Source organism: Schistocerca nitens, chromosome 7, assembly GCF_023898315.1.
Source record: "Schistocerca nitens isolate TAMUIC-IGC-003100 chromosome 7, iqSchNite1.1, whole genome shotgun sequence".
Taxonomy (NCBI): Eukaryota; Metazoa; Arthropoda; class Insecta; order Orthoptera; family Acrididae; genus Schistocerca; species Schistocerca nitens.
In genome coordinates this window covers 310,821,325-310,826,324 of record NC_064620.1, presented here as the reverse complement: position 1 = coordinate 310,826,324, position 5,000 = coordinate 310,821,325, and the positions used below count along the sequence as shown (strand labels likewise).

The 5,000-nt window shown below is 55.1% G+C and overlaps 1 non-coding gene across 1 annotated transcript in view; it reads left to right on the top strand.

Moving 5' to 3' along the window:
* Positions 1 to 3,588: 3,588 nt before the first annotated feature.
* LOC126197136 (small subunit ribosomal RNA) overlaps positions 3,589 to 5,000 on the top strand; it is a 1,909-nt gene continuing 497 nt past the window's right edge. The window contains exon 1 of the ribosomal RNA XR_007539532.1: positions 3,589 to 5,000. This exon is cut by the window's right edge and continues 497 nt beyond it. This is a non-coding gene — a ribosomal RNA (small subunit ribosomal RNA).

The following is a 5,000-nucleotide window of genomic DNA, read 5'->3' as shown; positions in this document are numbered from 1 at the left end:
GCGCATCCGACAGCACTACAACCACCATGTCGATCGCACCACAAAAACAGTACCGCCATCTATGCGACGCCAAGCTGACTACGACGGCGATGGGCGCACAGTACCCGTTTCCCGACCCCACCCACAAAGCCTGCATCCACTGTCCACCACAAGAGCACCAACGCCAGTCCCTGCGCCGCACGACGTCGTCCACCGACAATCACGCCACCCGCCCCCGTACGTGCCTCACGTCACCTGCCCAAATTGCAACTCCAGCGGATGAACGGCGGACTTTTCTCGCAGTCGTAAGTTGCAATCCACCCCTATATCATCCGTTTCATGAAGCGTTTTATCCAAGATGCGAAATTCCCGCTGTCCCTACACATGCTCTAAGTCTGTGCGCGATTGCGTGCTCACAGTACGGATTCCGATGCTGAGCGATCAGCTAGGAAGCGCCCCAACCATGTCGGTCCCCATGGGCGTTGCACTCGCAGTCGCAAAGACTCTGGCAATGGCTAAAAGCGCTCCGCAATATATCACGCAGACGGGTAATGACGGTCCGAGCGCTCAGTGTGAGGAGAGCATTACTGAGCCCTGACCCACAAGCAGGTTGTAGCGTATCCCACCCGCAGACATGTGACGTTGTCACACGACCAGTTGTCACTAATCGACTCATTGCTGATAATCATATGCCATACACCGGGGAAAGCTGCCGCAAGGGGTAGCTACGTAGTGCAGTCGCACCTCTACTACTGTACAGAGATAGAACACCACGAGACTGCAACCAGATTAAACTGATACATGGCGCTGATAACTAATAGATGCAGAGCCATCGGAATATAGATGACATACGACATACAACTGTCCCTATACATGCTGACAGTCTGTGCACACAATGTGAACTACACGTCACCCAGACACCCTATCACACACTACTCTCTGGCTGTAACAGACACAGACACAATATCTAAGCACCACCATGGAACAACATCCAGTGCATCCTCTCCGCCACATTACACCATTCACACTATGATAACAAAACCAGGAGGTCCACCCCAAAAACAGAATATCTCACTCTTCCAACAACCATCATTACGCAGATAAGCCACAAACACCCACACATGTGCTACACAGGGGTGCAGCCAACACCACCACACTGGCGTGTCTCACAGCATATAAGCAATGGCAGGAATGAAAGACACAGGTCTGCCACTCCCTTGCCACACCCACGGAACCGGCGCACCACCTCCCCTGAGCCAAAGGTGCATCCTGACGTGACACATCTCAGGGTGCCTCAGGCGTCCACTTACCATCATCACTATGAACGAACCTCGTCCCCTCCCCCCCTCATACACCATCCCTTAACCTAACCCATGTTGCGCCTTAACCTAACCTATGTTGCGCCTTAACCTAACCTATGTTGCGCCTTAACCTAACCTATGTCGCGCCTTAACCTAACCTATGTTGCGCCTTAACCTAACCTACGTTGCGCCTTAACCTAACCTACGTTGCGCCTTAACCTAACCTACGTTGCGCCTTAACCTAACCTACGTTGCGCCTTAACCTAACCTACGTTGCGCCTTAACCTAACCTACGTTGCGCCTTAACCTAACCTACGTTGCGCCTTAACCTAACCTACGTTGCGCCTTAACCTAACCTACGTTGCGCCTTAACCTAACCTACGTTGCGCCCTAACCTAACCTACGTTGCGCCCTAACCTAACCTACGTTGCGCCCTAACCTAACCTACGTTGGGCCCTAACCTAACCTACGTTGGGCCCTAACCTAACCTACGTTGGGCCCTAACCTAACCTACGTTGGGCCCTAACCTAACCTACGTTGGGCCCTAACCTAACCTACGTTGGGCCCTAACCTAACCTACGTTGGGCCCTAACCTAACCTACGTTGGGCCCTAACCTAACCTACGTTGGGCCCTAACCTAACCTACGTTGGGCCCTAACCTAACCTACGTTGGGCCCTAACCTAACCTACGTTGGGCCCTAACCTAACCTACGTTGGGCCCTAACCTAACCTACGTTGGGCCCTAACCTAACCTACGTTGGGCCCTAACCTAACCTACGTTGGGCCCTAACCTAACCTACGTTGGGCCCTAACCTAACCTACGTTGGGCCCTAACCTAACCTACGTTGGGCCCTAACCTAACCTACGTTGGGCCCTAACCTAACCTACGTTGCGCCCTAACCTAACGCACGTTGCGCCCTAACCTAACCTGTAATTGTTATATGAATTGAAACATTCATGTAGCGTTGCCTAATCGCAACCCTCTCAACATAGGTCAGTGCTCGCACTCTCTGGTGTCCTGCGTATTGATTCATGTTACGGTGCGTACCCTCACAACATCTAACGAGTGGTGCGTACGTTCCACATGGTCCCGCTATCCACTGTAATGTGTACTGCTGTAAGACTTATATCGCTCCCCTGTCGCCTCTAGTTCGTCAGGCGGGAGTTTGCGTGTTCAATGAGCTTCGCAGCTGTGCAATGGCATTCGCATACGTACGCGGGCCACCTTCCACGTGTTCTCTCGTGCATACGTCGCAGCATGTATGTGGGCTGATGTGGCGTGTCGTGACGCATATCATCCAGGCATGCAAGACCCACTGAATTTGCAAATGTAGATGGACGTCTACGTTTGCTGCCCAAGTTACGCAAATGAACTGGAAATCCGTTGTTGCGCGGTTGTATACGCTGGAGGTGAATCATTGATTGCGACAATCGGTACAGGTATTAACTGGTTGCTTCAGCGACACCCGTCATACCCACGAACGTGAGTGGGCATGTGGGTATGAAGCGATACGCGGCGGTGGCTGGGTGGGACCGTCCCCGGCCGGTGAGGGGGGAGCGCCCGGCGTGCTGGCCGCGCGCTGCGTGGGCGCACGCGCTACAGCCGGCTGGTGGGGGCGCCCAGTGGCAGGCGCGCCGGCCGACGGACGCGGCAGGCGGCGCAGCTGCGCGCCGGCGCACCCAACGCGCGGCGCCGTGCGGCCAAAGTGGGTCCTCGCGGGCCCGGTGCGAAGCGCGGTGGACATCTGCAGTGTGCTGGTCCGATTGAGGACTGTGTGCGTTGAGGATGCGCCGCCGCCCGGCACTCGGCGCCGCGACGCCGTCTGCTGCTCGGTCGCCCCCGCGGTTCTCGCAGGTGGTTTGTATCGCAGCTGTGCGGATGTGTTGGCGCGTGCGCTGTGCTGGGAGAGTTCGCTTTGGCACCCAAGTGGGGCTCTGCCCCTCTGTGGCGCTGGCGTTGGAGCTGCCCGGCCACTGTTTGTGGCCGCGTGTTGTCTCCCGCCGGCAACACCACGACAGCACGCTCCCGGGCCTCTGTCGGCAGCGGCAAGCTCAGTTGGGAGCACGGGTGGTCGCACTGAAAGCGTCTACTCGCCTATCTCCGGGCGATTGCGCCTCTCTCGAACCCGACCAAGTACTTAGGACGGCGCTGCGCGCCGCCGGGACCTGAGAGGGTTTCGAGGTGTATCGTGCAGGGGAGCCCAGCCTCCTCCTGTTTGCGGAATAATTGAGCGGACGCTTGCGTGTTCGCGCGGGCCTCCGGGACACACTCCCGGGCGGCCGGCTGCTCAGCTCTAGTTGACGCAGCTCCCTGGTTGATCCTGCCAGTAGTCATATGCTTGTCTCAAAGATTAAGCCATGCATGTCTCAGTACAAGCCGCATTAAGGTGAAACCGCGAATGGCTCATTAAATCAGTTATGGTTCCTTAGATCGTACCCACGTTACTTGGATAACTGTGGTAATTCTAGAGCTAATACATGCAAACAGAGTCCCGACCAGAGATGGAAGGGACGCTTTTATTAGATCAAAACCAATCGGTCGGCTCGTCCGGTCCGTTTGCCTTGGTGACTCTGAATAACTTTGGGCTGATCGCACGGTCCTCGTACCGGCGACGCATCTTTCAAATGTCTGCCTTATCAACTGTCGATGGTAGGTTCTGCGCCTACCATGGTTGTAACGGGTAACGGGGAATCAGGGTTCGATTCCGGAGAGGGAGCCTGAGAAACGGCTACCACATCCAAGGAAGGCAGCAGGCGCGCAAATTACCCACTCCCGGCACGGGGAGGTAGTGACGAAAAATAACGATACGGGACTCATCCGAGGCCCCGTAATCGGAATGAGTACACTTTAAATCCTTTAACGAGTATCTATTGGAGGGCAAGTCTGGTGCCAGCAGCCGCGGTAATTCCAGCTCCAATAGCGTATATTAAAGTTGTTGCGGTTAAAAAGCTCGTAGTTGGATTTGTGTCCCACGCTGTTGGTTCACCGCCCGTCGGTGTTTAACTGGCATGTATCGTGGGACGTCCTGCCGGTGGGGCGAGCCGAAGGCGTGCGACCGCCTCGTGCGTGCTCGTGCGTCCCGAGGCGGACCCCGTTGAAATCCTACCAGGGTGCTCTTTATTGAGTGTCTCGGTGGGCCGGCACGTTTACTTTGAACAAATTAGAGTGCTTAAAGCAGGCAAGCCCGCCTGAATACTGTGTGCATGGAATAATGGAATAGGACCTCGGTTCTATTTTGTTGGTTTTCGGAACCCGAGGTAATGATTAATAGGGACAGGCGGGGGCATTCGTATTGCGACGTTAGAGGTGAAATTCTTGGATCGTCGCAAGACGAACAGAAGCGAAAGCATTTGCCAAGTATGTTTTCATTAATCAAGAACGAAAGTTAGAGGTTCGAAGGCGATCAGATACCGCCCTAGTTCTAACCATAAACGATGCCAGCCAGCGATCCGCCGCAGTTCCTCCGATGACTCGGCGGGCAGCCTCCGGGAAACCAAAGCTTTTGGGTTCCGGGGGAAGTATGGTTGCAAAGCTGAAACTTAAAGGAATTGACGGAAGGGCACCACCAGGAGTGGAGCCTGCGGCTTAATTTGACTCAACACGGGAAACCTCACCAGGCCCGGACACCGGAAGGATTGACAGATTGATAGCTCTTTCTTGATTCGGTGGGTGGTGGTGCATGGCCGTTCTTAGTTGGTGGAGCGATTTGTCTGGTTAAT